Below are 13,080 nucleotides of genomic sequence, written 5' to 3' on the forward strand. Positions count from 1 at the left end.
TCCACCAACTATATCTTGGTTTAATCTTCAACATCCTCCCTTAAACCAAGATATTCTTTACTAATCATTTCAAGTTTTCCACGCAAATAGATGAAGGTATTAGACTTCAAACACTTGGTAAAAATATCAGCCACTTGATCTTTACTTTCACAAAATTCCACAACAATCTCTTTATTGCTGACAAGTTCTCTAATGTAATGATATTTGATATCAATGTGCTTACTCCTTCCATGAAGCACTGATTCTTTGTTAACGGGATTGAAGACTTATTATCACATATTATTGTTGGAGGTATAATCTTCTCATTGAAAAGAGACTTCAGCATCATCCTCAGTTAAACATCTTGTGTGACACAATTGCCAACAGTTATGTATTCAGCTTTTGTTGTAGACAAGACAACAACTTGTTGCTTCTTTGATGACCAAGAAAAGAATCATGTTCCTAAATGGAATGCATAACCTGATGTACTCTTCCTTCCTTCAGTATCTCCATCCCAATCACTATCTGTATAACCAACTAACTTAGGTTTTTCTGAAACTGTGTAAAAAATTCCAAAGCTAGTTGTTCCTCTGACATACTTTAAAATTCTTTTTGCATCTTGTAAATGTGATTGTCTTGGTAACTCCATAAACCTACTAACTAACCCAACAACATACATAATGTCTGGTCTTGTAGCAGTTAAGTATCTGAGACATCCAACAAGACTTTTAAAGTCTGTTGAATTTATTAGTTCTCCTGATTCATCTTTTGTTAGCTTCAATCTCTCTTCTATTGGAGTCGAAATTGGATTACAATTATCCATCTTTAAACGCTTAAGTATTCCTTTTGCATATCTTCGATGGTTAATAAAGATGCCTCTTTCTATTTGTTGTACTTCAATGCCTAGAAAATATGACATTAACCCAAGATTTGTCATCTCAAATTCTTTCACCATATCCTCCCTGAATTCCTTGATCATCTCTGAGTTATTACCAGTAAAAATAAGATCCTCCTCATATAAACAAACTATAATATGATTTCCAAGTGAATCAGCTTTCAAATACAATGTATGCTCATGTGGACATCTTGTAAAACCTTTCTCAATGAAGTATGCATCTATTCTTGTGTACCAAGCACGTGGAGCTTGTTTTAAACCATACAAAGCTTTATTTAGCTTGTACACTTGATTCTCCTTCCCCTCCATAACATAACCTGCTGGTTGCTCAACATATACTTCCTCTTCTAGTACACCATTTAAGAATGCACTCTTCACATCCATCTGAAATTTTTTCCAATGCTTCTGAGCAGCTAGAGAAATGATCATTCTCACTGTGTCAAGTCTTGCAACTGGTGCAAAGACTTCAGAATAATCTATCCCTTGTTGTTGTCTATATCCATTAGCAACTAACCTTGCTTTGAATTTATCAACTTCACCATATGATTTGTACTTTGTCTTGTAAACCCATTTAACTCCTATTGCTTTCTTTCCTTGTGGAAGTTCAGTAAGCTCTCATGTATTGTTCTTCTCTATTGAGTTTATCTCAGCTTCCATTGCTTGTACCCATCCATTATTTTTATAGGCTTCTTCATAAACAACATGAACACAATCTCCATATAAAGCAAAATTAATCTCTTCTTCATCAGTATCATCAGTATCCCTCGATATCACATAATCCTTCAATATTGCTGGTATGACATATTTTATTTTTGGTCTTGCATTGTCTTGTTGTGATGTTACATCAGTTCTTACCTCTTCAGTTCTTACTTATACTTCATCTTGAGTGTTTATTTATTCTTCAACTGCTATTGAAACTGTTCTTACAGTTTTATCTGTTGAGTTCGTATCATTCCAATTCCACTGAGAATCTTCATCAAAAATTACATCTCTACTAATAACTATTTTTCATGTTACAGGATTGAAAAGTGCTAGAGCATAGCTCGGTCAACCTCGCATGCGTTTCTATATCAAGCTTGTTTGTCAATGTTAGTGATCAAAACTATAAAGTCTTGATTTCTAGCCTATTAGCTAAGTCTCGGACTAGGATAGAAAAACTGTAGTTGAGATCAAGGACTTCATGGTGATTCAACAACAATGACGAAGATCTACACCAAAGAAACGTGGAACTTCATCAACTAAAAGGTATGTGAAGACTTGAACTTATCTATCACTCGAAAGTCTATCTATTCTTCTCCTACTTCTTATGAGACAAAAGTCGTATGCTATATAGACTAGATCATATACACTTGATATTTCGAGCTGAGTGTTCATTGCTTATATTTTACTCAAAATCATGTGTTGGTAAAGCATTTCGCTTAGATCAGGTTTATCTTCACCTAGTGACGAAAGTCATGAATGTTTCAATCACATTGGAAATTGCTCTGACGAGAAAGGTTTGTTGTTCTCCACAACTGAATATCTCCCTATGAGAATGTTTCAATGATTGAAATGAGAGTTTATATTATATAACCATGTATTCCTTGAACCGAAGTTTTCGAACTTTGTTTATCAAGAGAAATCGGTAGGATTGTGGAATTGGATTTCCAAGTCCGCGAACCCATTCCGCGAACTGACGAAAGTTTTCATCCCGAGAATTTCTGCTGGATTTTCCTTTAACTCGTTTGCGTGTTTAGTCCGCGAACTGGCGGAACTTCTGTTCCCGAGATTTTCTGCTGAGTTTGGAAAACTCAACCGATTAGCTTAAGTCCGAGAACTTGTTTGTGAGCTTAAGAGGTTATGATCTAAATATGTTCTCTGAACATGAAACATTAATTATTAAGGAATGCTTTATGCAAACCGTGGCTATAATGTTCATGAGACGATTCTAATCGAATCGAATCATCTTTGTTGCAATTGTGTCTTGTGTAGTTACATAAGATCTCATAGCAATTGAACAACTCTTAACTAGTTCATTTGAGTCAATTGAACTAGTTATGGTGAAGAAGAACATGATTAATATGAGTTTCTCATATGGTTGACCTTTTGGGTTATCATGTTGAACCAACATACGTGTACTCGTTTGGGCATGGTTTTCTCAAACCCAGTAAATGTGTACCCAAGTGTGTGTGACAAGCTATGTCTTTTGATCTAACGGTTGAGAGATATTGGCTTGAATCTAAATCAGTTTTTCATCTAACGGTGAATAGAGTTTTCTTGGTACCTAAGGCAAAACCCTAATTTGAAGGCTATATAAATGAGACTTTTAGCATCGATCAAACTAATCCCCATACGTCCGTTTGCTACTAGTTCTCTCTCTAGAGTCGATCTCCATTAACTCTTGAGTTTCTTCTCTAAACTCGAGTTAACGACTTAAAGACTTCATTGGGATTGTGAAGCCAGACCGATACTACTTTTATCGTAGTTGTGTGATCTGATCTTGAATCTTCTATCGTACGAGTATAATCGATTGATTGTCTTGAGATCGTGAGAGTTCTCCGATAGGCAAGATAAAGAAGTCACAAACATCTTCGTCTCACTGTTTGTGATTCCTCGACAATCCGCTTGTGTAGTCAGGAAGGATTGTAGAGAGGTGATTGATTAATCTAGGTTGTTCTTCGGGAATATAAGTCCGTATTATCAATTGGTTCCTGTTACCTTGATTTTATATCTAAAGATGGAACAAAACCTAGGGTCTATCTGTGGGAGACAGATTTATCCTTTCGATAAACTTTTCTGTATGAGACAGATTCGTTTATTATCAAGTCTGTGATTTTGGGTTGCAACAACTCTTTGTTGTGGGTGAGATCAGCAAAGGGAATCAAGTGCGCAGTATCCTGCTGGGATCAAAGGCGTAGGAGTACAACTGTACCTTGTATCAGTGGGAGATTGGTAGGGGTTCAACTATAGATCAGTCTGAAGTTAGCTTGGAGTAGGCTAGTCTCTGTAGAGTCTTAATATAGTGTGTATTCAATCTGGACTAGGTCCCGGGGTTTTTCTGCATTTGCGGTTTCCTCGTTAACAAAACTTCTGGTGTCTGTGTTATTTATTTTCCGCATTATATTTTATATAATAGATATAATACAGGTTGTGCATTTGTAATCATCAACTTCTCTAATCCAACTTTTGGTTGTTGATTGTAGTTGATTGATCCTTGGACATTGGTCTTTGGTACCGTCCAAGTTATCTCTCTTTGATAAAGACTCGCTATTGATTTTAGCTTGAGTAAAGATCAAATCGAGAGATTGAGATAATAACTTCTTGAGATACTTTTATCTAGATTGAGTCTGACTGTCTAGTTGATTCTCTAGCAAAGTATTTCGGAGTTAGTCCATACAGATTGTTAAGCGAAATATTGGGTGGTGTTGTTAGACCCACGCTTTTTCAAAAAGTTTGTATCCTTTGGTTACTGAACTATAACCAACAAGAATACACTTTTCACTCTTATCATCTAATTTCTTTCTGAGTTCTTTAGGCATATGTGCATAAGCAATACACCCCAAAACTCTCAGATGTCTTACACTTGGTCTTGCACCTCTACAAGCTTCTTCTGGTGTTTTATTATTCAGACTATTTGTTGGACATCTATTGAGTAAATAGACTGTTGTATCAACTGTATAAATCCAGAAGTTCTTTGGTAAATCTTTTGTTCTTCTTATTGTTCTTGCCATCTCCATTATTGTTCTATTCTTTCTTTCTGCAACACCATTTTGTTGAGGTGTATATCTTGCTGTTAATTGATGTAGAATGCCATGTTATTCCATAAAACTATCAACAACTGTATATTCTATTCCTCTATCAGTTCTTAGTATCTTAATATTCTTTCCAATCTGCTTCTCAGCATATGCATTAAAGCTTTTAAAAGCATGAAAAACATCACTTTTTTGTCTAAGTATATATACCCAAGCCTTTCTACTATAATCATCAATGAAAGTTATGAAATAATTATTACCTCCATGTGATGTAACTTCAATAGGACCACACAGATCACTTTGTACAATCTCCAACTGTTGTTTTTCTCTTATAGCTTTATTCACTGGGAATGGATCTTTGTGTTGTTTACCAAAAATAAAATTCTCACACCTTGACTCTGGAAGCTCTATGATAGGTAGACCTGTCACCATGTCTTTCTTAGATAAAGGTTGTAAACTGTTAAAGTTTACATGACCCATTCTTTTGTGCCACAACCAACTTTGGTTGCTTTCATGAGTACTATAACAACTTGGACTTTGATATTTAATGTTCAAAGAAAACAATATGTTCTTTGTCATCTGTACCTTTGCAATTAGTCTTTTATATCTATCTCTTATTGAACACACTAAATTGAATATGTTCATAGAATAACCTCTTTCTGATAATTGTCCCATACTCAACAAATTCTGATATAAACCTGGTACATAGAATACATCCATAATGTATGTTTTTGTACAATTCTTTAGAACTATTCAAATTCTTCCTTTTCCCATAACTGGAATGGTAGAATTATTACCAAACTTAACTTTTGATCTGATGGACTCATCAAGGTTATCGAATAGATCTTTTCTTCCACACATATGATTGCTGCACCCTGTATCTAAATACCACTTCTGATGAAATTGTTCTTCAGATGTGTGACAAGCTAGGAACATATTCTCATCTTTCACATCATCTTCTTCTACTATGTTTGCGTTGAAGTTTGATTTATAATTATTAGTAGTTGTCCTTCTAGGTTTTGTACATGTAGTAGCAAAGTGTCCATAAATTCCACAATTATAACACTACACCTTTGATAAATCTAATGGTTTTCTTCCTTGATAACCTGAATTATTAGATCTTCCTCCAATATTATTTCTTCCTTGATAACCTCCATTGTTGGGTCTTCCTCCAGAACTTGAGTTTCCTTGTTTATTACTCCATGTAACTTGACTTTGTAGAGCTTCTTCTATTAGTTTTGCAGCATCAGTTTTTTCACATAATCTTTGTTCATAAGCCTGTAATGAACCTAATAATTCACTGAGAGACATAGTTGCAGCAGTGTTACACTCATCAATATCAGTTACTTTTGCTTCAAATATCTGCGGGGGGGGGGGGGGGGGGGGGGGGGGGGGGGGGGGGGGGGGGGGGGGGGGGGGGTGGGGGGGGGGGGGGGGGGGGGGGGGGGGGGGGGGGGGGGGGGGGGGGGGGGGGGGGGGGGGGGGGGGGGGGGGGGGGGGGTTGGGGGGGGGGTTGGGGGGGTGGGGGTGGGGGTTGGGGGGTGGGGGGGGGGGTGGGGGGGGGGGGGGTGTCAAACAAGATTTATATATACTTTGTAATTTGAGTATATAGATTTGTAATTTGAGTATACAGATTTATTATAGATTTGTAATTTGAGTGACTTCCAGAGATTCTCTAAAAATCTAGAGACTTCATTCTCTGAGAGTATTTTAGAGAGTCTTTATGACTTATGGAGACAAAAAGATGAGATTTGCAAAGAGTTTATGTGATTTGTAGAGACAAAAAATGTATAATATCCCATGAAAAAAATAAAATTTCTAAAAATATTTGCATGAGAATTTTCGTAATTGTTGTGTATGTATGGAACAAAAAATAATCTATGTCCAGTAACTAATCTTGCATATCATAATCAGAATCGTGGATATCAATTATCTCTTTGATCTTTAAAATAAAAAAATAAATAAAACGATTTGCATATATCTCTTCACATCTAATTACTATCTTCAAAATCATTTGTTGCATGGTAGACTATACTCATCATTCACGGCATTCTCTTGTAGACGGATGCTCCATTTGGATCCATGATAATTTCTTCATCCATTTGAAATAAAGGAGGATTACCTCTTAAGAGGTTGAATAAGATTTACGATGATAACTAGGTTGGATAATCCGAAGACAACTAGGTTGGATAAGCATGCAACAGTGACACTTGTTCGCTGGATATCCATGACAAAAAAAAAATATTGATAGTTGGGTCGAATATTAATCCTCCATAATTCAGTTAATAGGGAAGCATTGTCATCTTGACTCTCATGTTTGCCAAGTTTTTTTCAAATTATCAAGTCTCCCAAAATATCACCTCTTGAGGAGAGATTTCAACCATGCCTATTTTCATAAAAAGTCTCCCCATATCTCTAAAAACAATAAATCAATGACTTTCAATTCTTATTCGAATAACAGGGGTGTTAAAGTGACTCTTACAAATTCTTAATCCAATAACATGGAGTTTTAGAGAATTTCAATGACTTAAAAAAGGTCTCTAACGAATAACAAGAGGCATTGTGAGACTCTCTAAAAATCCTTATGGACTAACGGTAGATTTGGGAACTCCCCAGAAGTCCTCCGAAATCTCGTTTGACTACAATATCACCATTAACCTTCATCTCATTGACAAGATTCAATGTATTTTAGAAATTTTTTGATATTGTTTCAGTAGCTTCCATCTGCAATAATTCATACTTTCTTTTTAGGGTTTGTAATCTGACCTTCTAGACTTTGTCAAAACCTATGTAATACCTAATTGAACCATCCCATGCTTCTTTAGCTTGTTTAATATAAATAACTCTGTCCATGAGAGATTCATGAACACCTTGATGAAGTATATAAGTTGCTTTCAAATTATTCTTCCTGTTTGCTGTTAAAGTTGTTTGTTGTTCTGCTGTTAAAGCAGCTCCTTCTACTGGTTCAACATAACCATCTTTCACAATCTCCCATACCTCTTGGTATATGAAAATATTCTCCATCTGTAACCTCCAATGTTCATATTTCTTTCCTTCAAACACTGGCACCTTTATTGACCTTAAACTCGTCATATTCTTCAACTTAACTTCTCATACCCACAACCCTAGAATCTGATACCGGTGCTCTGATACAAGATGTAGAAAATCTGAGATCAAAGACTTAATGAACACAAAACTTAACTCAAACAAATCTTCTTCTATTGATCTATAAATCTTACGGCTTTGCAGCCTATTTATAGTTTAACAAACTTGACTCTTAAGCAAAGAATCTTTCCTAATATATCAAACTCTAATTAAAAATACTTCTAGAATATTCTAAACTCTATACGCAAATACTACAAGTAACAAAACTTCTAAAACTGGTAAAACAAGATTTATATATACTTTCGTAGATTTGTAATTTGAGTGACTTCCAGAGATTCTGTAAAAATCTAGAAACTTCATTCTTTGAGAGTATTTTAGAGAGTCTTTATGACTTATGGAGACAAAAAAATGAGAATTGCAAAGAGCTTATGTGATTTGTTGAGACAAAAAATGTATAATATCCCATGAAAAATTAAAATTTCTAAAAATATTTGCATGAGAATTTTCGTAATTGTTGTGTATGTATGGAACAAAAAATAATCTATGTGCAGTAACTAATCTTGCATATCATAATCAGAATCGTGGATATCAATTATCTCTTTGATCTTAAAATTAAAAATAAATATAAAACGATTTGCATATATCTCTTCACATATAATTACTATCTTCAAAATCATTTGTTGCATGGTGGAATATACTCATCATTCACGGCATTCTCTTGTAGACGGAGGCTCCATTTGGATCCATGATAATTTCTTCATCCATTTTAAATAAAGGAGGATTACCTCTTAAGAGGTTGAATAAGATTTACGATGATAACTAGGTTGGATAATCCGAAGACAACTAGGTTAGATAAGCATGCAATAGTGACACTTGTTCGTTGGATATCCATGACAAAAAAAAAATTGATAATTGGGTCGAATATTAATCCTCCATAATTATGTTAATAGGGAAGCATTGTTATCTTGACTCTCATGTTTGCCAAGTTTCTTTTCAAATTTTCAAGTCTCCCAAAAATATCACCTCTTGAGGAGATATTTCAACCATGCCTATTTTCATAAAAAGTCTCCCCATATCTCTAAAAACAATAATCAATGACTTTCAATTCTATTCGAATAACATGGGTGTTAAAGCGACTGTTACAAATTCTTAATCCAATAACATGGGGTTTTTGAGAATTTCAATGACTTAAAAAAAGTCTCTAACGAATAACAAGAGACATTGGGAGACTCTTTAAAAATCCTTATGGACTAACGGTAGATTTGGGAATCCCCAGAAATCCTCTGAAATCTCTTTTGACTACAATATCACCATTAGACTTCATCTCATTCACAAGATTCAATGTCTTTGAGAAAAATTCTGATATTGTTTCAGTAGCTTCCATCTGCAATAATTCGTACTTTGTTTTTAGGGTTTGTAATCTGACCTTCTTTTTAGGGAAGCTGCGTGGAGCTTTGATACCCAAGGCCTCACCGCATTACAAGGAGGCGCAGTCACGCATTCAACTCAAAGAAACCATCATGAACTTCGAAGTATGCTTAAAAGAGTAACCAATATTTTTCGAACGACTTTCTATTAAGCTCGTTACCCTATATGTCTCGTTCTAGTCAGTATTTTAAGCTTAGGTTCGCATTTGGTATTGTTTTCCTAAGGCGGGCAAGAAGAGAACGGTGATGAAATCCGAACCTTTATCTTGTATGGCCAGTTCTTCCCTTTACTAGGAAATTAAAGCAGCCGTATTCAGTTCCTCGACATATATTCACACGAAGGAAGACAATAACTCGCTGACAGGGGATTCGCGAGTTTTTCGACAAACTTACCTTCCGTTCCAGACGGGGATGAACCGCTGAAGTCGACTCGGGCCACGACTCCTACGTCATGTACGAACCCGAGGGGCCGAGGCGATTTCGCAATCGCGGTCCTTCTCTGCAAACAGTTTAATATTTAATACTACCCTTCTGTAGTGTTTAAAAAAAACAGAATGTCCAAAGTCCAAGTCCAAAGTTCAAAAAAAAAAAGTGCAAAAGAAAAAGAAAAGTCTAAAAAAAAAATAATATCTAAAAAAAAAATGTCTCTTTTTTTTTCTCTCTTATTTTTATTAAATAAAAAAAATCTTCTTCTTTCGATCCTTTCGCTTTGGCTTTTACTCCAAGTCTTTAAGTATTCACCAAAAGCTTTGGCAAAATATTCTTTCGCTCCAATTCCAAATTCTGTAAGGAAAAGACAAAAACCCAAAAACGTAAAGAAGAACAAATAAAATGAAACAAATAAAAACCTAAAAAAGAAAAAAAAATCTAAAAACTCTAGCCTAAAGACAAGTCGCGTCGGCGGCGCCAAAAACTGATGTAGTTTTTACAGTGGTAAGAAAAGGGTTTGATTCTCGGACTTGTGAATTTGATTTTAGACTTAAAATATAAAATTGATATAGCAAATAAAACAAAGGATGATGATAATATTGAGAGGTTACTGAGAATCGGGATTCCACCAAACTCATATACTATGGTTCAATATTAATTCTTAGACAATTATAACTCCAAAAAAGATAATATTGACTCTAAATCTTTGCCAAGGTAGATTTTATAAAACATTAACTGTAAATGGTAAGCATGAGTTATCAAAACACCTAAGCTAAGCGTAACTCATCAAACTAAATCACAACTAATTAATTTAAAATTATAGTTCAAATTATATTAAGGAAAAAGTCTTAAAAAGAATATAATAAAATTACCATAGTGTTGAGAATTGGGTTCTTCCGCCATCCCAGTGATGAGGTTTAGCTCCTCATGTTGTAAATGAATGTTATAAAAAAAATAGGTAGCATCATATTTATTGATTCAACGTGAAAAGGATACAAAATTCAATGATTCCCACTCACTAATATTGCTCGATTACAAGAAATATGAAATAATACTCTCACTATTTTTCTCAATCTCCCCCCTACCAAGAACGCCCCGAGATGATTCCATACAACTCCTTTTATAGTGGGGATTCTGAAATCCTTCCATAATTTTCTACATGAGTGTGGTGATTCATGATATTATATCCAAAGGTTAAAAGGTGCATCCTTATATAAGTTGTCGCGAAGGTGACCTCATCACAGCACGACGTGCTGTGTCGTGTTAGGATAAATCACGTGCCGCGCTGGATTGTGCTCAAATTTTAGCGTGTTGTACTAGGCTGTGCTCGTGGTGGCAGAACCCAATTTACACCTCTACTCACAGTCCATTCTATGCCTAAAACATGACCATTCAGTTGCAAATCAAGAATAACAAAGTCCATCCCCAAAAACAAAAATAGTCAGGAATGTAATTTTTCGGTTTACAATTTTTTCTATCCAACTACACTAAACCAAATAATTTCCCTTCTAAAAATAACAACACCTTTCATTAGTATAACTGCAGTTGCTCTCTTAACAGAAGTTTATCATCCATAGAGGATCAGCTTGGACGATTTCTTCATCTTCTATTGTAAATTTTACCTCAAAATTTGAGCAATTATATCCTTACTGTACTTTGTGTTTCTTCTTTCATAAGCCATGAAATAAAAATACAATCATATCCAATCATAATGTCACCCATACCAATCCTGCTACTGAATATATAGACCCTTTCACAAAAAAAAATAATCCAAAAACACAACTTAAAATTTATATATGTGCAAAGGACAAAATTAAAATCAAAACAGAATCGAGATAAAAAGCAAACCCTGTCTACCATTTGGTTCAGATAGATTAACTGATAAGCACGTAAGTGCTACATTTTATACCCATATTTATATTAGTATTTTTTTAGTGCTTTTTTAGAAAGTACTAACAATTTCGATCATCCGAAAAAATAATGGCTAAATAGAATTGTAATGGCGTTTGCGACTCACTGCACCTAACGTGACAACGCTGGCTCGTGGGCTGCCAAATCGACAAGTCGCATTACTAACTCATTTCACGGCCAGGGGATACTATTCCAAGCATGTCAATTCCACTAACAGCAAAGAGATAAGTGGACCTTGGTGATCAAAGTTATGTTTGGTATTTTCTAAAGAAGTTTACAAGGAAACGAAAGGTCCTTTGTTAGCTCAATAACGTGAACTGCACTAGTGGGGTTAAGAGGACAGTAGGACGTGGCTTCTTTCTCCCCATCTCGTTCGTGAAATGTTCAGAACATTTGGTTTTCTCTACACATTTCCGTTCTTTGTGAAGGGATAAAGAAATAATCATTTACGATCCACGTTGAGCAGCAGGTGGTATTCTTATCCACGGAAGATGATTTTTGGTAGCAGAAATGTTGATGGAGGTAGCCACAATGGCAGAAGCTCTTCGCAAATGGTGATGGTGGAAATAATTGCAGGTAGTGGTCGAGTTCATCTTATGAAATGGTGTTGGCTGATGACGGCAGTAGAGATGGGTTTTGACCCATCGCGGTCTTGATTGAATGTGAACTGGTGCCGTTAAATGGTAGAATGTGCTGTACCGGTTGTAGATATGTGTGTGACAATGGAGTCAGTTCTCTGGCAGTTGGCAGTGAAGAGGTGCTGGTGGAGATGGATTTGAGTGACGAATTTATGAGCCTAGGCTGCTGGCATCAACTGGAATCAACAACTACAAGCTAATGGTTGTGAGATTCATGAAATGGTGAACTGTTGGTACTCAATAGAAGAAGATGACTATGCTGATCGGGAGTTTATACTGCTGTGGTCTAGGTAGTGTTCCTGGTTTTGAAGCCGAGCACTGAAATGGGACCATTGCAGGTGTTGGTTCGAGTGTCAAATGGAGGGTCCGTTGGCTTGTCGAGAAATTGATAATCCAGAAGTGGCAGAATGTTTCGAGTAAGATGGTAGTTTTTCTTGAAGAAGGGAAGTATGGATCAATTAATGGAGCAGTACCTTGGTCGAGCAAATTCAGATTGAAGTGTATCTGCCGGTGCTGCAAGCAGCCATGGACTGAATGAGTTGTATCCACGATGGAGAAGCTAAACATAGAGTTCTCGGCTGGGAAAACTTTGGCAGGCAGAAAACGAGACCCGAGTGGAAGGAGGTTTCGCCGGAGGGAGAAGTTTTGGACGGAAAGAATTGGCAAGCTTGTGTTGCATGCGGTTAGGATCCGACAGAATGGAAAGTGGTAGTTGGGTCTGATTTTGGATATCGAATGTTGATCTGGGCCTGGCAACTCGGCTAGGTCTTCACTGAATTCCTTCGCAACAGAGGATATATTGGAAGGGAAACTTAGGCGTAGACCCAAAAAAAATAATATTTTTATTGTCAGGCCCATAATTAATTTTAGATACCGTGACACCCAAAATAATCCGAAATTATTAAGAATCAACACATAACTCGTTATGCATACTATTTTTTCAGGCATAACTCGTTATGCAGCTT

The sequence above is a fragment of the Papaver somniferum genome, chromosome 1 (assembly GCF_003573695.1).
Source record: "Papaver somniferum cultivar HN1 chromosome 1, ASM357369v1, whole genome shotgun sequence".
In the NCBI taxonomy this organism is placed as follows: Eukaryota; Viridiplantae; Streptophyta; class Magnoliopsida; order Ranunculales; family Papaveraceae; genus Papaver; species Papaver somniferum.